This window comes from Streptopelia decaocto (genome assembly GCF_964273445.1).
Source record: "Streptopelia decaocto genome assembly, chromosome: 5".
Classification (NCBI taxonomy): Eukaryota; Metazoa; Chordata; class Aves; order Columbiformes; family Columbidae; genus Streptopelia; species Streptopelia decaocto.
This window is the reverse complement of record NC_138659.1, coordinates 34,701,396-34,728,565: the sequence shown is the minus strand read 5'-3', so window position 1 is coordinate 34,728,565 and position 27,170 is coordinate 34,701,396. Positions and strand designations below refer to the sequence as shown.

General features: G+C 49.1%; 1 protein-coding gene across 6 annotated transcripts in view; it reads left to right on the top strand.

Moving 5' to 3' along the window:
- The window catches only part of SGPL1 (sphingosine-1-phosphate lyase 1), a 231,618-nt gene that overhangs the window by 56,829 nt on the left and 147,619 nt on the right, over positions 1-27,170 (top strand). For 4 of the 6 annotated variants that reach the window (XR_014184160.1, XR_014184162.1, XR_014184163.1 and 1 more), the window contains 6 exons: positions 9,160-9,295; positions 10,176-10,306; positions 15,942-16,987; positions 17,426-17,555; positions 18,494-18,633; positions 20,668-20,900. The gene's annotated coding sequence lies outside the window, so the exon portion shown is untranslated. Of the gene's footprint in view, positions 1-4,054; positions 4,094-9,159; positions 9,296-10,175; positions 10,307-15,941; positions 16,988-17,425; positions 17,556-18,493; positions 18,634-20,667; positions 20,901-27,170 lie in introns of those variants that run through there. The other 2 variants (XR_014184161.1, XR_014184165.1) reach the window with 2 other exon arrangements.

The following is a 27,170-nucleotide window of genomic DNA, read 5'->3' as shown; positions in this document are numbered from 1 at the left end:
TTGCAATGCCCTGATTCTTCTTCTAGTTCCCAAGCTTAGAGGAAGAGAATCCCCATTTCCTAGATGCTTTTCCCTTCAGGGTTCTCTGAGACGTGTCCTCATACTCCTCCAGTGCCAACCCCAGCAAACAAACCCGAATCTCCCGGTGGGAGGATCTCGATCACTCCCACAGGCTCGTGCTGAAGATGAGTGTGTGTGCCTTGATTCCTGAAGACAAACCCAGCCTGGAAAACATCCTCTCGAAAGGGAGGGTGGTATGAATAAGGCGAGTGACTTTTCCACACCGTGAGGATGAGCACTTTCTACTTCACTGCTGTGGATGATTAAGGAAAACAATTGCGTTCTGACAACGCGCATTGACATTTGAAAATGAAAAAGAAATGAAGAATAGATTCTGGGAGGCATGCCATTAATGATAATGGATCTCCCTGAATGGGAGCCCTTTGCAAAGTCTGATTCTACTCTTTTTTTTGTCTTTAATAATGTTGCCTACAACAGGCAACCCTGTCACAGGGGCCAAGGGCAGAGAAGTTCGGGGGGGTCATCTGGGGAACTGTTCTCCAAGCAAAAGGAGCAGAATAGCTTTACACTTGCAGCCACGAGCCCACTTAAAACCAAGCAAGAAGAATGCTTGTGAGAGCAAAAGAGGGGAGGGGAAGCTAGCTTAATGTTGATAAATGAATATTGGGCACTGAAGTTCAACTTGCAAATGAAAACTATTGTGTCAATGCTGCGGGAGACACTCCATGCATGTGTTGGGGTTAGTTCTTTGATTAACAAAAGAAGGGAGAAACGTTGGTTTGAAGTGATAGGCAGTGCGTGCTGCACATGGCCAGCAGAACCCCGCTTGGGCATGTGGCTGGGGCTGTAGCGTAGGTGATAATGCAGCATTGATGGAAAAGCTTTCCAGGCAGGTAGAAAACCTATTGCACGTAGCCATTTTGCTGTAGAACTGTAATTTTTGTGATAACTTGCAGCTGCGGGGTTGAAACTGGGATGTTTACAGCTGCATGTTTTTATAGGCACCATGTGATAGGTAATTTTATGTGAAAAGATCTGTTTAGTCCCCCGATGGAAGAAATAAACTTAGGTGAGACTCTTCTTGGCGTGCCTTAAAAAAAACGCCAAAAGATCAGCTGTAAAACTTGTGCCTTGTTAAAGTTCCAATGGGAAGATGCACTAAACGGATTATTTAAGCATACGTTACCGCGTAATGTTCATCTCGGGGCGCTTGGATTTGGATGGGGTGGTGTGCTGTGCTCTGCCTGGCAACCTCATGGTGGCTGCTGGGGTGGAAAACACCAACCCTTCTTTCAATAATGCATCCCTTCCCTGCCGTGCCTCTCCTCTGCTTCAAAGAGCAGTCCCCCGTTAAAGTTTAATCAGCTGTTTCATCATTGCTCACGGGCAGAAAGTACCGATCCACAAGCAAAATGCCTTGGGATGGAGGAGTTGAACACTGGGGGGAATTGCACCTTCTCTTCCATTCCCACAGTTTTTAATTGATTCTTTGTAATGATGCTCCTGGTGGCTTTTCAAGGGTGTTTGGAGGTGTTTGTGTTCCCAGGGGATGTTTGAGTCACCTCAGCCTGGGCCTTAATTTCCGTGAGTCTTGTTTGGTCTGGAGCCTGCTTGGCCTTTTGGGCCGAGACTGAATTAATCCTGGCTTCTCACATTACTTAAGAAGGATACCATCAATCTCTTGGTATATTGGCACACATACGGGCATTAATATCATAGTAATTCTTGCTTTCTCTGAGACCCCTGCAAAGCCAGTATTGGGCAGAAGGCTAATTTCGAACTCTGATTGAACGGTGTTGTCTGGAGTCTCCTACAAGCCTAAACTGGGCTTACAAAGCTGGTAAAACCAGTTCAGCTTAGGGCAGTTGGTTTTGCTCAGTGGGTTCTGCTCTGGCCCTCAGTCATTTTTATTCTTTTCCAGCAAACCTTTTCCTTGGTCAGTCCGGCTGCCGCTTTACATCTTGACTCTCCCCGTGTTGCTTTTCTGTTTGAATAGAGATGCAAGAAAATCACAGTGCAACAACCTGCGAGACATTTCCAGCCTCTGAATAAGCTGTATGGGAGTTTTCCTCCTTTATTGTATTATTTTTTCTTCTGTGATTGCTGTCCCCATAGGTAAAACCAGGCAAATGCTGATAATTCAGATAAAATGCACGGCATTTAGGCCTTGTAGAGAGGAAAAGAGGCATTTAGTCCAGCTTTGCAGTGGATTCATATGGAGACGGGAGCAGAGAAATCTCTGGTGTGGGGTTTTCTCAGGAGCTTGATGCAGCCGCACAGGTATTTATCCGTGATATAAACGGGGGATTGGCATCTTTATAGATCTATTATTATACGTTCTCAGCTCAGGGTGGCACTTGTCTCTGTTTCTCGCGTGTGGCTCGTTTGCCGCCTCCCTCCACTCAGGACCAGTGATCCGCGCTGCGAACTCTCCTGTCTCCTGCATCCAGGTCCTGTTGTGCTGGGTTTTGCCTACAGGGGTTTCTCCTATGAGCCATGATGTGCAGATACCTTTCCTTGGTGGCGCTGTATGGATAACATTTAAATGTTTGGTTTTTAAATTGTGCGGATTCTGAGCTTTTTTTGTTTGAGACCTACTAAGTTTGAGGGTGGGAAAAGCGCTCGAAGGTCTTTGTTTTTACCTCGTAACAGTGTTCCCCATTCATAGAATGGGTTACTGATGAAACCAGCTGGCTTGCTGCTTCTTTCAGCCAGAGCTTGATGCTCAGATCATGTCAGATTGCTCGAAGCATCACTTGATTCCCCCTCGCCATGGGTTGCACAGTTGCCTGTTTGGGCTTTATCTCCCGTTCAAGGCTCAGCGCTGCCTTGGAGCGCCCTGCAGATGGGCTCTGCAGCTCTGCCATGGCAATGTGCTTCTCCATGAGCTGCACTCTTCTTGTCCGATGAGAAGAAGCCTTCTACAGAAGCCATTCCTACTGGGCAACGAATTCCAGTTTGACTTCTCCCCCATTGGGTGGCTCCAGGTGAGTCCTTTCTGCAGGACGTTTGTTCCTCTGGACCGTTGTTGGTGTGTTTGGCGTACACCTCGTCTCAATTTATTATCACGATTTATTCTTACTATCTCCAGGTGAAATGTCTTGGGGACGGCCACAGTTTTCTCGTGTTCCCATTTGTGATTATTTGCCAGATGACTTTTTTTTCTTTTGTCTGTAGATTCTAAAACACAGTAAGTTCCCGGTGTTTAAAACCTGTAATTAGAGAGGTGGATAATTTTGTAAGGATGTGCTAATCGTCTGTTTCCTGTTTTAAAGGGGTAACATTTTAGGAATGGCATTTGCATCATGAATTTCCTCTTCTGTCAGTTCAAATTTCACTTTGCAAATGTCCTCTAATATTCCTGTAAAATTCAGTTTCAGCAAATGTTTCCTTCTGGAGACTTCAGCTGCCAAGCTGTGCAGAGAATTCATGGAGGTTGCTAGAAGACGCTCTTACCAAGCTGCATTCAGCATTTTCTGGGGGATTATACCAAGGAACCCTTGATTCTCCAAGCTGTTTAATAGTATTTTTGTACAGCCCCAAGACTTGCTTCCTTCTTCTCCCCACCTACCTGAGCCTACTTTCTTCCCCGAGCAACACCTTTCCCATCTAACCTTCAAGGCAGAAATTCCTGCAGGTGGAGCTGGAATGACGTCCTGCTGCCGGAATAACGCACGGGGCACCCTAAACGAGATGGTTCGACCACCTCTGGATCATGAAAACTGGACTATCGAAGGATGTTGTGCAGCAGTTGAGTTTGTTTTCTTATAATAGATTTAATTCTGACAGGAGGGAATCTTATTGTGTGGTTCGTCCCCTAAGGACTGCGATGACAGGCGTGGTTTATAGCAGAACACGGTTTGCTACTGGACTCAGCTATATCCACGATAAGATGGCTTTGTGATGATTAATCTAGAGAGGCGTCTCAGCTTTCCCAGGTGCTGAGCAGCGCCAGGATGCCTGAGGACAGCAGGGAAATCAGGGCTGGCTGCGCTGCTGGGGGCTGATTCTCCTGTTGGGTTGTTTTCTGCAGGTGGCTGTTGGCTCTGAACCTCAAACTGGAGCTGTGAGCCGCCGCTCGGGCTCCCCCTGCACCTTCGCTGTGCTGTCACATCCCACCAGCAGAGTGTCTCCCAGGCTGAGAAATAACGGCTGAAGCACAGGAGAGCTCCAAAAGGTTTGGAACGTGCTCAAAAAGAAAAGGATCCGTGCAGGATTCCAGCTGTGGGCAGCAGTGTAGAAGGATGGAAACTTGTGGAGAGGAAGGAGAAGGTTGGGTTGTGTGAGAAGACTTGAAAGAATTGTAGAGGGGGCTGGGATATTTTCATTGCAAGTTGTTCTTCATCCTGGAAGAATATAGTATGTCCACTCTGGAAAGGCTGTCTTGAAGGCCCTGCTCCAGCAAAGCGATCCTTATTTCCGTGCACAATTGCTGTCATAGAATGGTTTGGCTTGGACGGGACCTTCTATGCTCCCCCAGTGCCCCCCCTGCCATGACAGGGACATCTTCACCAGCTCAGGTTGCTCAGAGCCCCGTCCAGCCTGGCCTGGGATGTCTCCAGGGATGGTTCATCCACCACCTCTCTGGCCACTCTCACCACCCTCATCGTGAAAACTTCTTCCTCCTGTCCAGGCTGAGCAGCGCTGTCCCTTGGGTGTGCTGGGGAGCGGGATGCTCAGTGTGGGCCAGGTCGGGTCTCCTCTGTGCCTGCCCTCAGTTACCTGCTGCAGGTGCTGAAGGGGTTGTAGATATGGGTACAGCTGGGTCCCCCCACGAGGGGACATGCTTCTTGGGACCGCACCAACAACCTCACAGCCCCTGTGCCACTGAAATGTGCCCATCAGCCGATTAGTTTTTTGCCCCCTTCCAGCCTGGGATATTTCGCAGCTTAAGGGCTTCCTGAGCTAGAAGTGAATCTGTAATTTGGTGTTGAATAGCCCTTGATGGACTCCTGCCAGTTTGCTTAAACATTTTTGATGCCCTGTTGCAAGGAGCTGTGTGTCCGAACTGGAGATGTGTTTCAGTAATACTCCAAAGCCTGGTTTTCCTGTTATGCTGAGTTTTTTGCAGCTTCCCCTAGAGCCTCCTGCATCCCGACCTTTCTCCAGCAGGGCGAACACCTTGCAGTCCTGCTTCTGTGCTCTCCATTTCCCTCTCTGAAGATGTTTTGGAGAAGGGAGGTCCCGCCACCACAAGCCAGGGCTGGGGGAGCTGCTCTGCAGACTGTGGAGTAAGTGCTGGGGTCTGGCACGAGTCCCACAGAGCTCCGCATTAAAAACACAAAGAGAAAAGTACGTTCTCAGCTCTGTCCAAACCAGCAAAGCGCAGCTCAAATAGCCGAGCTAAGTCAAGCAAAGCGTTCCCTCCTTCCCTGCTGCTCGGCTTCTGCTATGTCTCCCTGTAAATATCTGCTAGAAGACCTCGTGTATGCTGGTGTCACTGTCTACCCGGGCATGGCCGTGCCCCTCGTGCGGAGCTGTTGTTCTCACAGTTCCCTCTCCCCCGGGTGTTTTCTCTTTCTCTTATTTTTTAGTTTAATTTTCCCCTGCAGTTGAAGAGCCCAGGTTATTTTAGCACACTAAACATTTCTTTGACAGTTAGTGACATGAATAAATCTTTTCCCTCTCCTCCCCCTAGTTTATTATTTAAAGGGAGAAGATGATTAAACCCAGCAGAACCGATTGGAGTTCTTGGCGAGCAGGAAGAGGGGGGGGCGGCCAATCCGCAGCATTTGCGTTGATCAGCAACTTGGGAGAACAGCGATGCCAGCTGCTTAGAAACATCTGGTTTTGGTTCTTGTCCCCCCACCCCCACCTTTTCATTTTTCCTCTGTTTTCAGAGACTTAGCGTTCCTGCCACTAAACGTTGGGTGTTGTGGGGAGCGCAGCTTGGTTTCTACTCAAGCGGTTGGGTTGGAGTCCGAGCGAGGGTCAGTGGAGCAGCAAAACCTCGTGGCTGGTTTCTGAGGTTTTCTGTTGTGGGGCCGGGCTCCGTGTGCCCGAGGGTTTGGGCTCTGGTTAATGTGACGCCAGCATGAAGCCGGGAAGGAAAGCCAGGGCCCCTCTGTGCAAAGGGAGAATGTGTTTTCCTGACCTCGGTGGCATGGAAACACCAGCAGTTAGAGTGAAAGAAGCCCCAGTAGAGTTAATTAAATGTTGCATTTAGAAGGCGGCGTCAAGTGGAATTGCTTTGCATTTATTGAAGTTAGCTTCTGCCCGCTGACGAGGGTTGAGTACCTGTGCTGTTTGGGATGGGAAAGTGATCTCAAATCATAGAATCACAGGATGGTTTGGGTTGAAGAGACCTTCCCAGCTCCCCCAGTGCCCCCCCTGCCATGAGCAGGGACATCTTCACCAGCTCAGGGTGCTCAGAGCCCCATCCAGCCTGGCCTGGGATGTCTCCAGGGATGGTTCATCCACCACCGCTCTGGCCAACCTGGGCCAGGCTCTCACCACCCTCAGGGTAAATAATTTCTTCCTCGTGCTGATCTTGAAGCGGTGCGTTAGTGTGAACGCAGCTGTGGGGTTGGAGAGAGCAGCCATGAGCTCCTCTGAGCTGCAGTTTTGCTCCTGTACGCTCAGGAAAGATGCGAATTTGGAGGGTCCCCTCCTCTCTGTCCCCTTTTCTCTCATCTTGACTAAAAGCCGCATCTGTAAACCGGTACCTGCTGAAGACTGGATGAACCAAGCTGGTGTCATTGCATCCACAGGTGCTGCTCTGTGATCTCCCCATGGTGCTCACGCTGGCTAGTTAATCAGAAGCTGGATAACCCAGGCAGTGCTAATAGGATTGACCAGTGCGGCGTTGACTTGGGTTCTCCATCAGCTGGTGGAATCGGTGGCTGTGCAGTGCAAGTGTCCCCTAAAGGCTGTGGCTTGGCCATCGCCGGGGTGAGGGACAGAATCACACACAGAATCACAGAATCGACTGGGTTGGAAAAGACCCCAGAGATCATCGAGTCCAACCCTTGGTCCAACTCTAGTCCATTTATTAGATCATGGCACTAAGTGCCATGTCCAATCTGAGTTTAAAAACCTCCAGGACCTGCCACTTGAAACCATCGACGCTGTTTCCTGCGCCCTGGATGCCGCTGAGGATGGACAATTCAAAGTAATCTCGCTTGGTGTCCGCCTGCCCCTTGCTGGAGGGGACTTTGTTCTGCTGGCAGAGGTGCAGCACTCACTCGTGCCAAAATCAGCCGTTCTAACACATAAAGCCAAGCGGGGTCCTTCTCTCGGCATCGAAACGGAGCTCCTGGCCTCACTGGGTCACGTCCCCCGCTGCCAGTATTTGAGTGCGACGGATGGTGTCTCGTGGTGTTTTGGCGATAGAGGATGACTTGCACTATCTCAGATTTTCTTGAGGTTGTCCTTTCACCTGCCTGTCTTCAGTCTTCTTTATTATCTTTGCTATTTCTAACCCTGTTTTGCTCCCTGTTGGAGCTTGATTTCTGCTGGGGGGAAGATGGAAAAGGTCAGGGTCTCGCTAGTGAAGCTCATTTAATTTATTTGCCGCATCTGTGGGCAAACTTATGTGTCTGTTACAGGTATGGACGAGCAGGACCCTCTTGGACACCCACGCCCCATGTTGCTTATTTATTTACCTCTTTGCTGCTTTTAAATTATTTTGTTTTCTCCCATGTGTCCCAATATTCCCAGTTTTATCTTTCCTAGAAGAGAAAAGTGTAGTGGACTCCAAACAGTGAATCCAACTTGTATTTGCAGCAGTGCGATACAGCAGGACCGGGGCGCAGCGCCACTTCTTTGTCTGGCCTTGTTTCCACTCTTTATTTAAAGCCTCTTTTAATCAGGAGCTAATGACAACTTTCGCTTGTGAGAGCTGATGCGCACGGAAAAAACCCCACCACAACAGTTTGCATTCAAAATAACGCAAACCGTTATCAATAAGAAGATCTGCAAGGATATCATCAAGCTAAATTGCCCATTGTTGCTCTCGCCACAGATGATTTCTGGTCTCTGCTATTCGAGTTGGATTGTTGTCTAGGTTTAGGAAAAACGTGTTCTCTCCTTTATTCCGGTTCAAACCTGTGCAGCAACAGCTTGTGATTGCAAGAGTGGGGTTTGCTCTGGTGGTGGTTTTTTGGTTTGTTTTATGCGGATCAAGCAAACATTTGGGTGGCTTAGATATTACCATTTGAATTGTCTCAGGAAAATTGTCTACCAGGCTTCTGCTGCTCTCTTTCTGCAGCCCAAGTGGCCCCCATAGTGGATGTGACCCTTGGGGACCGTGTTGCGGACAGACGTGGAGAATCCTTGCACCAGGTCAGAGCAGCAAACAGCTCCGGCTCTGCCTGCACGTGGTGCGCAATAGAGCTCTGGATTTTAATGACTCCTTGCAATTTGTCCTATTGAAAGCAGCTCAGCCTGTAAAGAATTGGGAGCTGATGCTGAAGACTCCAAACAGACCGCAATCCATTTCATACTTGGATATTTTGTGTTCTAATTTTCCTCAACTGTGTTGTGCGCGAATGCGACGTAAATGCAGCACGCTTTTACGTGCCTTTATTGACATGGGTGTTGAAGAGGTGGCTTATAAATTGGGCAGCAGTATCCTGGCCTTCTGATTTTTCTGCTAAATGGCCTTTTTACATTTTTTTTTTTTTTATAATTTTGTTGTTTTTATTTTGCTGGACAGTTCTCTGAATAGTGCATTTGTCTTCAATTCTGGCATGGCACTGTAGCTTGCCATGAGAGTACCACAACATGACAAAAGCCTTCATGGTTGTGGAAGTCAAATGCTGCTCCATGATGTCACTTTTGTCCCCAAACACAGTATTTTGCTCATTTATTCTGCATGTGTCCTTCTCTGAAAGAGTTTCCCTTCACTTCATTGCGTGCGGAGGAACCTTTGCTGGGGAACGGTGGCGTCCTGAGGGTTAAGCGACCTAATTTAATCCGTGCTGCTTTCTTCTTTCTAACCTCCGAAGACAGAGACCCTGAACTGAAAAATATATAAAAAGATTCTAATTAGTACAGGACAAATAGTAAAATCAGGCCTAACTTGAAAAGGGGATTGATTTTAATTTTCTAAATTAATAGAAGGGTGGAGTTTAGACTGAACCGCAAGTGTGGCACCTACTTGAATGCTCTACAACATCTTTTCTTTCCCTTTTTCAGCCTGGTTCTTGGTAGGAAGGCAAGCGCCTGGGTGGAGATAGAGCTCCTAGCAAAGAGTCGTCTTGTTTGGACACGCTGACAAGTCACCAATGTCCTTGTCAGCCGGAAATGTCAACATGCCTGTCATGGCTGAGAGGTAAGAGTCTGTGGTCTCACCTCCTGGCGGCTCGTGTGGCCCCTTGGGGACAGGCAGCACAACGCGGCTGTGACGAGCAGCCGGGAAGGGCCGCTGGCTCGTGGTCGACCGTGACATTGAGTCTTGTGGGGCGCAAAGGGGCCGTCTCAGCGCCCTTCTCAGCACCAGGTCCTGCGAGGAGGAGCTGCTTTCCGCCCGCCGGCACCTCCTCCTCCATAACAGCCAAAGCCAGCCCTGGAAAGATGATTTTTGGAGTGGCCAACAATGGAAAACTCTTGGAAAAAGGCACCTGGGTTAGCCAGTAAGACATCATGGCTTGTAGCATCTTTGGCCAAACACCTGGTGAGCTCTGGGTGTGTATTTTTGCCAGGTTAAGTGGAAAAGTTGTGGGCGCTTGGGGAACCTTCTCCTCCACTTGCAATTGTTTGGCTGAACCTTCGTTCATCTTTATTGCTGTTTTTCTAATTCTTGTCTGGGCTCCTAGTGACAGTGATTATACCAAATGTGGCACGTTTCATGTGCTGTGGAAATGATTTTCAGGCTCAGTGCTTGGAGGATTGTTAAAAATGTACCACTTTTTAGAAGGCTTTCTATCCTCCACACTCTATTTCCAGTCCTGCGCTAACCTGCAAAGTAGTAAAATTGCTGACTTTATTATGTTGCATTAATTAATTATCTCTATAGCAACATGCACGGATATCATAAATAGGGGAGTTCAGCAGCACAGTTGTATGGAAGAAGAGCTAATAGATAAATGGGGGGAAAAGCCTTTTTTTGTTTAGTTTTAAATGCTTAAATACCTGCAGTAGTTAAGGAAACACAAGATGGTTTTGCATGGTGTCTCTGTGACCGCCCCATTCCCCTTCTGACTGTTCTGTAGGTCCTGCTGAAGAGGTTTTTCCAAGCGGCTGGTCTGCCCCTTCACCTGCTCAGAGAACGGGGTTATCTCCTGCTGGTGTAAAGTACCAATACCGGAAAACGCAGGCAGCAGGATGAGTCCCTTCGGTGAAGGTACGGATCTGGAGAAGGGAATACACTTAATTTTGGCACTGGCAGGAGATGCCAAGAGGCAGAGGGGCTGGAAGAAGTGGATTTTGACTCTGAGGCAGCCAGGACTCTCTGCTTAATGCATGTGCCAGCGGTGGTGACTTGTCTGGCTTCTAGGGGCCCTGGGTTACCTCCAGAGCTCCTGGTCAGGCTGGTCCTTGAGCTGAAAAGTATATTAAAAGATTCTAATTAGTACAGGACAAATAGTAAAATAAGGCCTAACTTGAAAAGGGGATTGATTTTGGTTTTCTAAATTAATCGAAGGGTGGAGTTTAGACCTAGATTTTTCCTTGCCCCGGTGCTATTGTTTTGGGGGAAAGGCAGCGGGGAGGCGTCTGCAAGAATGGTACCTGTGCATCGCGCTGGTGCTGAGCCCTCTGCAACAGCGCTCAGGGGGGACTCTCCCTCCCCAGAGGAGTTGTTTCAAGGGAAGAAATACGGTAAGAAGAAACAATAATTGCACTGCAAGTCTAAAGCTCCCTGAAGGTTGAGACCTTGTGCTTTTCCAGCTTTTTTGTCGGACAGTCTGTTCACCAAACCATTTTGTTTTGCTGTTTGTTTGCCACCATCAGCCGTGAAGCTGATGGGTTCTTCTCAGCGCAGCGCTTGAGGAGTCATGTCCCTCTCCATTGAATAATTTACTTGGTTAATGTGGTGTGATTTTTGGCGTTTGCCAGGTCCTGGGCAGGTTGCGGTGCGGAGGAGGCTCGGTGTGCAGCGCTGCTGGGGATGCAGCATCCCGGCCACGCTGATGCAGTTTGCGGGGTGAAGAGCTTCTGATCTCAGAGAGAACAGTTTAGGGTGCCAGGCACTCTGTGTTCTGCTTCCGCAGAAGGAAAAGCTGTGGGGATATTTGCTTAGTTTTGCACTGAGGTGGAGCAGAGAAAGTTCACAGCACGGACGTGATGGACACTGATGGGTAAGTTCCTTGGGATGAAGATGCTGAACCCTTCTTTGTACCAGCCCCGATCATTGGCACGGACGTGATGGACACTGATGGGTAAGTTCCTTGGGATGAAGATGCTGAACCCTTCTTTGCACCAGCCCCGATCATTGGCACGGACGTGACGGACACTGATGGGATGAAGAAGTTGAACCCTTCTTTGCACCAGCCCCGATCATTGGCACGGACGTGACGGACACTGATGGGATGAAGAAGTTGAACCCTTCTTTGCACCAGCCCCGATCATTGGCACGGACGTGACGGACACTGATGGGATGAAGAAGTTGAACCCTTCTTTGCACCAGCCCCGATCATTGGCACGGACGTGATGGACGCTGATGGGATGAAGATGCTGAACCCTTCTTTGCACCAGCCCCGATCATTGGCATGGACATGATGGACACTGATGGGATGAAGATGCTGAACCCTTCTTTGCACCAGCCCCAATCATTGTCACGGACGTGATGGACACTGATGGGTAAGTTCCTTGGGATAAAGACACTGAGGGTTAAAACCCTTCTGTGCACCAGCCCTGATCATTGGCCGTCTGGGAAAAGGCAGCCTAAATATTGCTGGTCTGCCCCGTATTTAATTAACTGCTGTACCCAAGCTGGCGAGGATTTAAGGCCGAGTGCAGGACACTGTGCAAACTTCACTTTGAAAATCAACCCTTTGTGCTGCGTTATGCACAGAAAGGGTTAGTCTGCCAAACAACCTGCTCTGTTCTATATAAATTAAAAAACAAACGAAAAAACTAACAACACAACACTGTTCAAGTGGGAATATTTTTATTTCCGCAGAAAAGTGTTTATTTTGGTTTCGGCTGTTCTAAAACACTGCGATTTCACAGCCGAGCTCTCGTGTTCCCGGCCGAGAAGGAGGTGAGACGCTCGAAGAATCTCTGTTCTTATTCCAGCACCGCACTCACCAGCCACATTCTCAAAAGCGCCCAGTTTGCCGACATAAATGGGGTTTTACTGATGTGCTGTGAGAGAAGGAAGCGCTGGGGAACATATTCCTCACCGGCTCCAAGTCTCTCCCATTTTATCTTGTTCTTCCATATGTTTCCTCTGTAATGAGAGGAATTATTTATCATTAAAGCGATACATAATTAAAAAATTAAAGCTAAAGTTAATGGACACTAAAATTAGTTTACTGGCAAAAATAAATGTCCGTCCTTCAGATCCTATAGTTTTAATTGGAGTGGGCTACAGCTTAATTAACATGTATTGATTGTGGTCCTGTGCGCATTTATAGGTGGGTGGACTGTGTAGCGGCGTTGGCGAAAACCTCGCAGCTGAAGGTGCGTTGAGATCTGCTGATAATGTTCTGAGTCGTCGTCTCGCCAAGAGACAGGAAAGTCTCTGCTCTCAAGCTGTTTTCTCTCCAGAAAGCTTAAACAAAATATGTTGTTTAAAATTAAGGCTAAGGATTGACACGGTCACGTTAGAGATGGGAAGAGAATTTCTGCTCCAAACCCATTAATGATCTGAATCATTAATTAGATGCGCGATGAACACAGAAGATTGGAAGGGAGTTGGAGTGAATGAAGAAGCTGACCCAATGGGAGGTTTTATTTTGGGGAACAAAAGGAAGGCTTTGGTTTGGTCCTGGCTCCTTCTACTCTTTCCCCCTGTTTCCCAATGTGAGGAGGAGGAGGAAGAGGGCAAATCCTTCCTCCCTGCAACAAAACTCCCCGCCTGGTGCTGGAGACGTTTTGCCTGCCCGGTTCTGCACGGCAAAGGAGCCGCTCCCAACCTTTGCCAATCAGTCTCTTTAAGGAGAATCCTGTGCTCTCCGGCGTTAATATTTTATGTTTTGTCAATACTGTGAATTAACGGAACGGAAGATGTGCCACGTCTCACCTTCCAGCCTCTAAATGATTCAGGACACCCTTCCTGTCTGCTATAAGTGACGTGAAAGACACCCACAGGAGCCTCTTGGGCCTTTGGGGTGGGTTTTCTATGGGTGCGAGGATGTCCTGGAGAAGGGGGTTGTGTTTCGGATCCGGAGAGCACAGAGGGATGATAAACCTGCTGTGACGGGCGAGGGGATGTGCCAGGCTGTGGGTGCGGAGCGGAGCGTTCCCGTGCCGAGCTGGCAGCCCCGGTTTTGCCGCCGTACCCATCCCAGTTGAAGGCAGAGGAGATGGAGAGGCCATGGGAGGGGCGCAGGGCAACCTGTGCTCAGTACCCAACCTTTCTTGACCTTTTAGGGTTTGCTGAACCACGGCGATGCCACAGGACAAGCTTGCAGCTCCCTTCCTTCTCCCCCGCATTGGTCTTCGTGGCCACCAAGGGCTCCTGGGCATGTGGTGGCACAATGTGTCCTCAGGCTTCTCAAGCTCCACTTTTGCACCTAAATCCAATTCAAGGTGCCGCTTCTGGCCCTGCAGTGGGGCAAAGATTTTGTAATAACATCTAATTAGGTTGTGGCATTTGATGGAATGTATGAGTCACGTATGAGCCCCTTCAGGTGTATTTTGATTTATCCAGCAGGCTGGGGTAAATGGAGACCTCCCTTCCAACTTGTCAAGCCCATGCCTTGCGTTGTCCCTCTTTATTAATGTGGTGCACAGGCAATGCCTTCCCGGAGACTTATTTTTTCTCCAATATATTGAATAAATTCTACATCAGGAAGGAAAGTAACTTTCGATAATGAACCATCAGTGGGTATTTAAGATTGCTTTAATGGGTCACATTGATGTAATCTACACTTTTTCCTGGGAAGATCATACTTGGGCCATAACCTTAATTCATATTTATGTCAGAAGAAAATATACAGTGGAGATGGCTTAGAAAGAGCATTTCCCTGCTAAGCAACCGATATAAATGTGCAGATCTTCTAGAAATACAGTAGGCGTTGGAGGGGGTGGGGGCTATCAGGTCTTTAGGATCTTTTCCTCTTGCATAGAGAAGTTCCTCAAAAACTGGTTTCTCACCCCAAGAAGGTGTTTGCTCATGGGCAACTTCAGGTTTACCTTTAAGAGCATCTTGATCGTATTATTACTATTTGTTTTCCAGTCCTCTGCTTTACCTGTGGTTTAAAAAGGTACATGGGCATGAGGGATGGCTATAGGTGGTTGGGCTGGTTTAACAGAAGGGAAGGAGAGGCCAGTGAAGAGTGATACAAATAAAAGCAATTGAGTTAAATATGATCAGTAAGGTTTAACCTTCCAGTCGTGTCCCTCTGTGTGTTATTCAGACCCCTCCGAGGGCCCATGAGCCAGACTGGAGGGGGTATTAGTGTCATTTAGGTTTTTTGCAGGAGAAAGGGATGACAATTGTATTTAAACCCGTTCCTCTTGGCCAGGACAGGCAGTTCTATCTTGATCCACTGCAGGAAGATGAGATAAACTTGCAGGTTCTCTCGGCCGAGATAGATGAGGATAGAAGGGAAGGCAATGAAAACAATCTGGATTATTGGCGCTGGGAGGAAGGGACAAACACGACCAACGCCGTGCGAACCGTTTGTGGGAAATGATTTATTCGACAAACTTTACCTTTGTAGAGGCAAACTGGCAAAGGCCACAGGTTGATGGGTTCATGAGTCAGAAGTATTTAATGAGGAAGTGAAGCGGCCGTCCCCCAGCCGCTGGAGCCGGCTCACTCGCAGGACCAACGCTCCTTTCGGCGAGGAAGGGACCCAAAGGGCGACTCCAAGCCATGAGCCCTTGTTCTGGAGGCCCCTCCAGCTCCTCGGACAAAACCAAGCAGCCTCATTGGGTTTTTTGGCTGATGGGGAGCACGTCTGCGGTGCCGCGAGCTGGGCAAGCTCAATGTGAAAAGGGGGTCGGTAGCGCAAGCGTTCAAGCGTCGACACCGGTGCTCCGTTTCTATACATATTTCTAGTGGTTTGTATCTATACACGCTTTATATTTTTCCTTTTCTGATGCACCGCCTGGTTTTCTGTTCTTTCCTTGTGATACACCTGTGACAAGAATGATTCATTCGGCTGTTTGTTCAGCGTGATTATCTCCAGCAGAAAGCCAGCGACTGAAAATTAGTGGTTTTGCACCAATACAGGCTGAAGAACTAGACTTTTCTCCTTTTATTTTTAAACATACATAAATGCATGTGTTGAGAAGTAGGGCTTGAGGTCAGCTGCAACGGTTTGTGTTGAACTCAACCCAAAATTACAACAGAAAGCAGCAATTTGTCAAAAATCAAACCAGCTCTTTGTGTGGTGTTGAAATGAGATGCTTTGACTTGTGTTTTTTGAAGTGACGTTTGGAGCTTCAACGAAGCCGCTGCTGACTTTGAAAATCAGTGTTTTACGCTCTGCCAGTGAAGAGATATTTTCTTTTTGCCCCGTTTTCTCCTTTTAATTTTGTTTGGTAAGAAATAAGCAAAACTTTCTTGAGTTGCCCCACCTCCCTGACCAAATAATAATAATAATAATAATAATAATAATAATAATAATAATAATAATAATAATAATAATAATAAAAATCCATGAGTTACATGTTTATTAGCTGGTCGAAGCTCCCATGAACAGAAACACAAGGCACAAGGAAAGCTGCCAAGCGTTTGACATTTTCATTCCAGCAAATATTTGCTTTTTTCATTTGGTTGCCTGAGCTCTGATTTGGAAGACGTTACTCGCATGCCTAATGATGAGTATCCACTTGATTCCCTTCGGCTTCTCTGCTTTCAGATGGGTCCGGCCGCCTCTCTGAACCGGGAATGCTCCGAGGCTCCTTTGTGGAGGCCCCTGGAACCTGGGGTCTCCAGGAGGACCAGGTCCAGCTGCAGAAGTCCTCATGTCTCAGGTGTCCATCCCCTCTGGTTCTTGGGTACCGACACAGATGTGACTACCCTCTGGGATGCTGGGCGTGACGGTGAAGCGTGATCTGAATTTTCGCTGCTGTGAAAATGGAGATAATAAGCCACCAGTGCAAGCCAAAACAAGTGAAATGGGGAAGGTGTTGACATGGAGCTGGGGCTCTTTAGCTTGGAGAAGAGGAGGCTGAGGGGTGACCTTATTGATGTTTACAGATATATAAATTAGGATGAGTGTCAGGAGGATGGAGCCAGGCTCTTCTGGGTGACAACCAGTGACAGGACAAGGGGCAATGGGTGCAAACTGGAACACAAAAGGTTCCACTTAAATATGAGAACAAACTTCTTCCCAGTGAGGGTGGCAGAGCCTGGCCCAGGCTGCCCAGGGGGGTTGTGGAGTCTCCTTCTCTGCAGACATTCCAACCCACCTGGACACCTTCCTGTGTAACCTCATCTGGGTGTTCCTGCTCCATGGGGGGATTGTACTGGATGAGCTTTCCAGGTCCCTTCAGCCCCTGACACTCTGGGATTCTGTGATCTGAGCGGTCCCCAGGCCGTCCCAGCACTGAAGAGCAACGCCTTAAAATAACTCCTGCCATCTGAGGTGTCTCAGATCCCCTTTTGCAACACAAGGGACACCAGAAGGTTGAATGCTGCAGAGGCTGCTGGAGGAACAACATTGGGAGGGGAGGTGACATGTGGCCTGAGCTGCAGGGTGGGTGCTGGGGACTGGGCTTTGTGCATCCCTGCTGCCAGAAGCTTCGAAGCCTCCCCCTTGCACAGGTGTTGCTCCCACCAGCCTCTCCTGGGATAGGGAAACGGCTCGTGCAAGCATGGAAATGGCTGATTTGAAGAGCTAAGTGAAAGAAGACGGCATTTTTTCCTCACTTTCCCAAACAGGAGATTCACGAGGTGGCCTGGGTGAGTTTTAAGGGAACTTGCAGTCTTTTCATCATATTGATGGGTGGATGGATTTTGTTTCTTGGAGTATGTTTAAGACTTTAATTAAATCAGGAGTACACTCTCTGTGATGGTCCCCTGCTGCTTATCAGCCTCTTAAGGCCTTGATTCATTACTCAGTATTATTTTTACAGCCTAAAATAAGCTTTAAAGTCCTGTTATTGGAGAGATTAAAGTTATAACATAAACAAACTCATATGCATGTTGTTTTCCCACTGAAGATGCTTTTAGTATCGTATTTAATGTTGCAAACAAAACCATTGCTTACAGCGAGCTTTGCAGCCTGGATGCTTTGAAGGGGTAGGTGCGGACCCTGTTTGATCTCGCGCTATTTGGGGCTTTTTACTTGCATTTTGTGGCTCTTATCTTGTAAACAAAGGCTCCTTTATGTGTCTGTAGATCCGGACGTCGCCCACAGAGCTCCACAGAAATGGGAGACAACTCCAGAGGGTGCAAGGGGGCAAATAGAAATCGGGGATGGAAAAACACTTGTGTTGCAAGGCTTGGCTCATCGCAGCAGAGACTAGAGGTAACTGTGCTGGTTTTGCCATGTGTGTTTGATTTTTGGAGAGGTTCAGGGCTGCACCCAGCACAGTTGTTGCTGGTGCGTTCACTGGAAATGGGCAGCGCCTCACCCAGAAATGCGGAGAGGTGCAATACCTGCCCCTGGGCATGGTCCCAGTGCCACGGTGAACTTCAGCTGTGCATCAGAAGGCAGGGAGAAGAAGAAGAGGGCAGCGCAGAGGAGAAGTCGCTCATTTGTTTGCTTGAGGGATGCGTTGGGGTCGGATGGGCTGGTTGTTAGGGGAGGGCTCCCCGTTTTGTGCAGGCTCGCTCGTGGCACGCAATGACCTTGGACCATTGGAAGGCTGGTGACTGATGCGTGCTGGATGCTCCCTGTGGGAGCAATGAGGAGGCTCCAAGGGTCCTGCTGCACCAGCCACTTGGGCTTGTGCCACCATGAGGTGCCATGCACAACCCTGGGTGACCTCCGGTCCTGAGCCCTCGAGTGCCATTGCCCTGTGGGGTGGGAGACAGGCACCCCCAGGCCCTCTGAAAGGCAAACCTGCTAAAAAGCCACCCTCCAAAGCCACCCCTGCATGGGGACAGTGCCAGTTTGGAGGCTGACGCGGTGGCAACCGGAGCATCGGCCCTTTTGGCACACGTGTACAAACGGGAGGGCGCAGGAATGAATCAGGCGGTCGCTGCTGGTGTGTGCGAGCGAGTTTTTTCTAATGTAGTTATCTCTGTAAAGGTTATAAAAGTAAATAATCCTGCAATAACAGTGTGTCCTCACAGCCCCTGCTGAGGCTGACTCGTGCTGATTAATACGCTACAGAAGGAAATGATTGTGTTTTTTTTTTACAAGGGAGCAAAGAACTAAAGCTGAGCACCTGCCTTGAAGAAGCTTGTTCCCTTCATGTCCCCCATGCTTGAGGCTGATTAGCTCTTGTTTTCTTCCTCCAGCCTTAACCAGGGGAACGGTGCAAGGGTTTGCAAGTGGCCAAACGCATCTGGAGGCGACTTTGCTCTGCTGTAAGATCCCTTCTCACAGGCCTGGAGCGCTGGGATGCCACGGGGAAGCGGGCAGCATCCCTACGGACCAGGTGAGCACCCCGAGTAATACCCGGGGAGCCCGGAGAGGGACCGAGGAGAGGATGTGAGCAATGATGAAGCACAGAGCTGGGCAGCAGAGATGCTGGCCCTGTGCAAGAAGAGCAGAAATGTATCACCCCTTCTCCTTCTTCTTGTGCCGAATTAATATTTACGCTGGTCCGGTCTTCTGTAGTGGGGTTTTTAGCGCTTTTGTAGAGCCATGTGGGGTAATGCTTTGGGCTGGAGCCAAGAAATGGGAGCCCACTGGTAATGAGGCTGGTGCTGCTCGGTGTTTCTCTGAGGAGCGTGGCAGGGTACCAAGTGCAAGTAACTCAGCTGCCAGGTATCCATGTCCCAGGTGCACAGGGAAACGCGATGCTGCAATGGTCAGATGCAGTTCGCTGGGTGTCACAGTATCACAGTATGTTTGGGATTGGAAGGGACCTCAAAAGATCATCCAGTCCAGTCCCCCTGCTGGAGCAGGAACGCCCAGGTGAGGTCGCACAGGAACATGTCCAGGCAGGTTGGAATGTCTGCAGAGAAGGAGACTCCACAACCCCTCTGGGCAGCCTGTTCAGTGCTCCGTCACCCTCACTGAGAAGTTTTTTCTCGAATTTAAGTGGAACCTCTTGTGTTCCAGCTTGATCCCATTACCCCTTGTCCTATCATTGTTTGCCACTGAGAAGAGCCTGGCTCCATCCTCGTGGCACTCACCCTTTGTATATTTATAAATATTAATAAAGTCCCCCCTCAGTCTCCTCTTCTCCAAAATAAGGAGCCCCAGCTCCCTCAGCCTTTCCTCACATGGGAGATGCTCCACTCCCTTCAGCATCTTGGTGGCTGCGCTGGACTCTCTCCAGCAGTTCCCTGTCCTGCTGGAACTAAGGGGCCACAACTGGACACGATATTCCAGGTGTGGTCTCACCAGGGCGGAGTAGAGGGGCAGGAGAACCTCTCTCGATCTACTAACCATCCCCCTTCTAATACACCCCAGGTACCATTGGCCTTCCTGGCCACAAGGGCACAGTGCTGGCTCATGGTCACCCTGCTGTCCCCAGGACCCCCAGGTCCCTTTCCCCTACACTGCTCTCTAATATGTAATTTCCCAACCTATACTGGAACCTGGGGTTGTTCCTGCCCAGATGCAGGACTCTGCACTTTCCCATTTTAAATTTCATCAGGTTATTCCCCGCCCAGCTCTCCAGCCTGTCCAGGTCTCTGGATGGCAGCACAGCTTCCAGTGTCAGCCACTCCTCCCAGCTTAGTGTCATCAGCAAACTTGCTGATAGTCACTCTGTTCCCTCGTCCAAATCGCTAATGAATATATTGAATAATATAGGCCCCAGTACTGACCCCTGAGGCACTGCACTAGATACTGGCCTCCAACATGGTCTTCTATGTGAGGTGCGTGCCTGTTTCCCAAAAATAAGGAGAGTGATGAAAATTGTCCCTTTTTCTCAAAAAGTTCTCAATGTTGCACCCCTTTCCCTTCATCCCAAATGCATGTATTATCTTGCGTGATATTTAAGTTCTCCAGTTGTTTGTTTCCTAATTTACCAGGAATGCTCCGCCTTTGTGGACCACAGAAGTTGCCCTGGGCCATCCAGCTCTGTTTGCTCACTGCAGATGTGGCTTCTCCAACACTCTCCAGTTAGTGCTCAGGGCTCCTTTGACCTTTTTGGGAGGGAAAAGTCTTCCACCCAGGGTCAGTGCTACTCCCTGCACAGGGATGCTGCAAAATAAGCTCCATCGTGAAGAAGGGAGAAGCATCTAATCTTCCTGCTCCCTAGATTTAGCTGGGCCATTAGCTGGACCCTGCACATAAAGCTAATTTTATAATTTGTAAATGTAGCTGAGTGGATTTTATAGAGGAATGTCGGGAAGCGATGAAATACCTTCAATAGATTTATAAAAAGTTTAATGCATAAAGCTCTCTCCTCACTTCCACCCCCCTTCTTCTGTCTCGGAGCTGCATACAACAGAAAACATGTCCACGGTAAGGGCTTTGTGGCCAGCACTCAAGCCTTTAATTTTGCTTTTACAAGACAGTTTTACAATGTCGAGAAGAATGGAAAAGCTGCAAGGCGTGCATGCTCCTGGAAAGCTTTGGATGGGCTCCAGGCCGTCTGGTGGTGAGGAAAAGACGAAGGTCTCGGAAAGAAGAAAAGAACGAGCCAAAGCCTCATCCCACAGTCTTCCTGGTCTTGTGAGCTGGGAACGTCGCGGTGGCACGGGAAGGACAGAACACACGTGTTCTTGCAGCGCCACGTCTCCGAGGGTGAGTGTTGGTTGCATCAAGAATAGCTTCTCCTGTTCCACCCTCTTGAATTTTCCTCCTGTAATGAAAATCAGCCATCCCGTGACCTGCATGCCCAACACCCCCTGCTCTTGGCTTGCGGTTGGGCTCATCGTGGAGCTGCTGTGTGGTTTCTCTGGAGTTTAACAAGGGAGGAATTCCCCATGGCTGCTTGTTTTCCTCTGAATCAGAAAAATGTCCCCTCTGTCTGCTTTCACCGGGGGGGATGACATTGGTGGTACCCAGTGATATTTTTTTGGAGGGGGTCTCTTCCATTCTTTTTGGGTGGAGTTAAAATGGACTAATGGGTTTGAAAATGATCAGCGAAGGGACGGATGGACGGATGTCTTGACTTGCGTGTACCCTATTCCCTTAGGAAATGGGGTTTGCATCGCACACCACCCATCACACCAGCGCCCGCCTCAAACAGCCTTCGCTTGACGGGGTCAGGCGCAGAGTTTTAGGGATTTAGAGAGCAGAATTAGCGGGCCCAGGCTGATAATCAGCAGTCATAGAGCAGCTTTACCATAACCCTCTGCTCCTCCCGCTTTAGCACCCAAGGACCGAGTGGACACGATGGCCGGCTCTCCTCCTTAGTTCTCCCCTGGGGATTATCAGATCTCACCTGGTGTGGAGGAGCCTCCTCCTGGGCTGGTTTTGCCCGTCTCCAGCTTGGCAGATTAATCTCTGATTAAGACTTTACCTACCTGAGAGGTGCCAGAGGGCGGCTCAGAGCTGGAAGGATCGCCCGAGCATCTTTTTCTACTCCATCTCTCTATGTTCTTGGTTGTGTTTTCTTTTAATGATTCCCAGCTTGGACTCTTCCCTGATATATATATATATATATATGTGTGTATATATATATATATATTTACTGTCTTTCTATTGAACACGGATGGAAAATGAGAGCGCTTTCCTCCTGCCTACTTAAATCTTTGGCTGACTCACATGGAGAACACAGTCGCACTTACTGCAGCTCCCAAAGCCTCCAAATCACCAGGGAGAGAGGAGGAGGGAGCGCGAAGGGAAGGAAATCATTTGTATAGGCACAGAGTGAAGAATCACCTTCCTTTAGACCCGTGATCTGTCTGTGTTCATACGGATTGCTGTTTCTGATCTGTTTCTCTCTGCCCAATATCTCGTTCCTATTATCTTTCCGCTGCCTTTGCTCTCGGATCTGTGGTGTGTCCCTTTGTTTTGCTGGGACATCTTGCTCCCAGGAGAGCTTTGAGTGAGGACATTGGGACTTGAAGATGCAGCTTATTGACAAGAAATCATTGCTGAAACCTTTTAATGCATCTTCTGTAATCGATACAGCGATGGAGAGGCTGCTTTTTCCCGTAGATGCAGGTTTGGTGGGTTTTGTTTCCCCCCCCTTAATGTCTGTAAATCCCTGATGGGTTCAAACCTGTTGGTGCTGTAAATATTGCCCTGGTCACTACTTACAGATGAACCCAGTGACCAGCAAGCAGATGGAATCCAAAATACACTGGGCAGCGCAAAGACCCTGAGGGGCAGAGAGCTCGTCCCAGCTAAGCACCACCCTACGCAGGATTTTGGGGTCCCCCATTTAGCTCCTGAGCCTTAATCGTGACCCTGTTGTCCTGAGTTAAGCTGGGTGATTCCTACAGGGGAGAGGGGAGCTCTGAGCAGGGCTGAACAACACCCCCAACCTCTTCCCTGGGCCATTAGGGCCAAACGCAGCCCGGCTCAGGGGTTGTGGTGTGTAAGGAGCCCAAGGAGGGGGAGAATGAGGGAAAAGCCCCTATTTCCTCAACCAGAACTCTCTACTGACCATCTCCCTTGGCTTCTTCTCTGGCATCTGTTGCTAAGAGATAGAAAGCACCCTTTTGAAGCATCCCCAGCTGCCCTCTGCCTTCCTGGGCAGAGCTTCGGCTCCCTGCTCCTCAGCTCAGGCTCATCCTTTCCATCTTTTCTTGCCTCCATGCCCAGCAACGACTCACCTGGCGCTTTATGGCACCATCCCTACTCCCAAACCCCCTTTAGATTGTACAAGAGAATCCTAGAATCATTTTGGTTGGTCATTTTAATTAGCATGGGGTTCCACAGCAGACACCCGTCGGTGAATGTAAGTCCCATGCCAGACATTCACCTGCCTCCCCAAGGATGGACTAAGAAAAAGCGGCTCCTCCGGCTCCTGCACATAGATATGGGCCACGCAGGGACCACCAGCACCTCCTCGGTCAGGACTTTGCCTTTGGGATGGACGACAGCTCCTCAGGGCGTTTCTGTGCTTTGCCTGATGGTGCTGCTGAAAGCCAGGCAGCAGACAGGGTGAAAGCAAAAAGGGAGGTGAAGGACACCACACAGGGACAAGTATGTGGGAAGGGACATTTGCCCCCATTTCGGGCTCTAAATCACTCAGTTTGCCTTAAAAAAAAAACAACAACAAAATAAATAAGCAAAATGTATAAACCAAGGAGAAACCATGCGCTGCAGCCCGCTCCCATCGCTGCAAATGCTGAGCAGGTGGGCACTTTGGGCAGCAAAACCTGCAGCCATCGCCTAGCGAGTAAGTGACATTTTCCAGCCTGCCTAAGGATGCAAGACAAATGCATACGTGTGTGCAGCGGCCCCGCGGGCCGGCGCTGACCTATCTACGTGTGCATTACGGGCACTTGTGTACGAGCCTTGGAGCAAGGGGCTGAGCCCAGCGTGGCCGAACGCCAGCACGAAAAATAGCTGGTGTGGAGTTTTGTTTCCTGAGAAAGCCCCTAGATCCAGGGATGCCAGCAAAGGACAAGGGCTCGGCGGGGTTGGTGTGATGTGTTTAGCCGAGCTGCTGTTTTATTTGCCGCTTTGGAGGGAGCAATGAGAAATGGAGGCGTCCACCGGTGCCCACTGAGCGAGGGGATCCCCGCTATGGCCGGCCGGCCACCTGGCTCGGAGGCAACAGGGCTGATATGTCTCCCGTGCTCACTCCTCCTCCTGTCTATGCTGATTCACCATTTCCCATCTTTCATTTTTACCGTGGCCCGCGGTCCAGCGGTTGCTTCGCACATTCATTGTGCTGCGGGTGTGACAGCAGGATGGCTGGTGCCTTCGTTTGGCTTCCCAAAACCCCTTCCCCTAAACCACCAAGCCCCAAGCCAAACCAGTTTTAACCTACTTTTAAAGCTGAGATCACAGGAGGACTTTTCCATGGGAAGGGGAGAAGTTTTTAGTGATTTCTTACTCTCTCCCCCTTGCCTAAGGTTTGGTTTCAGCATTGTGGGCGTTGAGTTCTCAGGGAATGCTTTATTTTGGAGTGGGAATGAAAAAGGATTGATGTCAAGGGCTAAACTGAGCTCTGTAAGTCAGAACCTTTTCGGGGAGCTTCTTCTCAGGCTGTATGTTAACTGGGGGTGGTTGGTGGCAACTTGGAGGCGTCTCTTGCTTCATCACCAAGAGCTCCTTTTGCTCTGCCACACCTGGCCAGTATCACCAGTTTGAGCCTTAATCCCACCTGTGCTTTTGTATGGAAAATGGAGAAGCTCACTGTAGAAGGAACACCAATAAAAACCAATCTATTCTGTAAGGACGGGCTCATAGGAAACATATTGCTCACGTTGAACTTGAGCGAAACAAGCTGCCCTTCCCGTACCCTGTCCCTGGGCCACCACTGGCTGTGCAGCCACTCTTCTGTCCCACTTAATTATGGGGGCTAACGAGGGAAATCAATCACGCTACCCCGGGGCTGGCCATCCATCTCTGCCGGCCTGAGCTTTGGGTCCCCATGAGCATCTCGTGGGAGAAGGGCGCAGGTTGTGGGGAATTGCAATGCTGCAATTAAAAGCTAATATTTCAACAGTGCTGGATGCTTTTAGTCGCTCTCTCAGTGTTAATAATCTTCTTTTTAGCTAGAAGGTGTTCATGCTAGATCTTCTTGTTTCTAGCTGGAAAAAACCCAACCAAACATTACAAGAGCATCTTGAGTCCTGTGTCAAATCACAGACGCAGTGAGTTGTGTTGGGGGACGCTGGCCATTTGCTTTATTTTTAACACCCGATCTTTGCAAATCCCCCATGGAGGAGCTCGAAAAAAACATGTTTCCCCCTTCTCTTTTCCTGATAGTTTTGTCGTTCTGACAAATTGTTGGTATGTTGGTTGTGTTTCTAATGCTGCTGGAAATGGGTTGTGGCTTTTGTGTCTTTGAGCTGACACCAAATGCCATTTCTGCAAAGAAACGAGCGTGGCTGGAGAGAACTGTTCCTCTGGCCCTGTCGCACCCCAATTTGCGGTCCTACAAACAACACCTGCTTACTTTACATCTCAACTGCAGCTTTCCTTATTTATTGAAAGACTGGGGATTCTGCGGGGATATTTCCATGTTCCTCTGCTATATCTGGTGGTTGCACCACAGCAAATTGGTCTCCAGCTGCACCTTTCCCCTCCGTTTTGGCTGAAGGGTGCTTGCTGGGTGATTAAAAATCATCCCACGAAACAGTACCCAGTCCTGCAATGAGCCTTTGGGGATACGGTATTAAAAATAACGCCCCGCTTGGCAGCAATGCCATGGTGCGCGGGGTGATGCTTTGTTCCTCTAGACTGCCTGGCATCTCAATGGCCACCAAATGGAGTGACGTGCCCCTCTGGTTCTGGTGACACAAGGGACAGCTTGTAGCAGGGAGACAGCAGGGCTGGCGCTGGTCCCCGCATCGGTTGCTGTCAAGAGGAGGTTGAGATGGAGCACGAGAAGTTCATTATCCTCTGTGGATCGCAACGAAGCTGCTGTAGATCTGGTCTTGGTCATCAGCGAGAAGGGGAGAAAAACACATTTACATGAGGCAGAAAGCAGGTTTTTCTGGGTTAACAAACATCTTTGGGTAGGTGGAAAAGCGGGGTTGCTCTTCAACAGAGTCTTTTTATAAGCGTCGGCGCAATCACAGCTGCAAAGACACTGAGTTTCTGTGCCTGTTTGTCTCAAGGTGTCATATCCAGGAGCAAAGCACCTCCCAGAAGTCGTGGGGGTGGCGATTGCCTTGCCATAGCCTGCATGAGTCCTCATGGAAGCGGCTGCACTTATCAATCCATCCCTTTTTCCCTGGCATGGAAGGAAAGCCGTGCTAAGCACCAGCATCTCGTTAGAAAATGGGAAATACTACTGGCATGAAAGATCCAACGTTATGAACACGGTTAAGCAAATATTTAAACAGAATAGCATAAAGTCTCTAGTTTCCTTAAAGCTCTGTGGGTTTGCTTGCCATACCTTACGTGTGTATGTTGATGTGACGTTAGCTTTTTCCATCTTCTTGAAAGCATTTCTGGTATCCTGGCTCTTACTAAAATGAGCATTAGGTGGTCCAAATGGCTGGCTCTCTTAAAATTCTTGGATCACCTAAATATATCTCCCTCTTGTTGCCACATTTTTGTGTGATCTTTAGTATTTACGAGGTCCAGGGATTTGACTTCTTAGCCGAATGGCGAGTGAGGCGGCAGTGTTCACGTCCTCCCCTCGGCTGGACGTGCTGTTCTCCTTTTGCAAATACGAGCTGCTCTCTATCTCCAAATAGGATAATATTTAATCTGATGGGCATCATATGGTGTTACAAAGTGGCGTAGCGTAATTGGAAAAAAAGAAGAACGGTTCAGGATTACGGCGAGACAACCCGGCCAAAATGTAAACCGAGCACATTACAAAGCACTACGGGACCTGCTTGTGCTCCAGAGTGCTATTTATGATCTTTAACTGATGCGAAAGAGCTGACAGGAGAAAAGACGAGCCCGTCTCTGTCCGTTTGCCATTAGGCTCTCTGCTCATGAGTATCTGTTTTCTAGGAGACATCACCCCTGGCAATTGTATGGCTGAGGGACACCGGAGCTGGACCGAAGAACCGGGGCTGTGAAAGGGCTGCTGATGTGATCAGAGACATGAAGCTCGAGTGTTTGGAGGGAAGATGAGGAACGCCTGGCTTAATTAAATTAGCAAAACGAAGGCTGAGGAAGATAGCTGCCTATAAATACACCGGTGAAAGACGGGGAGGGGAGAGCGTCAGCAAAGGAGAACTATTTATGCTCGAGGACAGTGTTGGCACAGGAACAAATGTAGGTAAACGGGCCCAGAATAAATTCAGCCTGGAAACTGGAAGATTGTTTCTGACAATTAGAGGCTGCGCACAAGCCTCCCCGTGGGAGCAGGAGGGATGAAACCTCTCCTGCTTTAGCAGGCGCTTGCTGGAGGGCTGGACCCCACCAACCGGGGATGCCGTGTAGCCCGATGCTCCTTCTCCTTTCTGTATTATGATTTCTGCC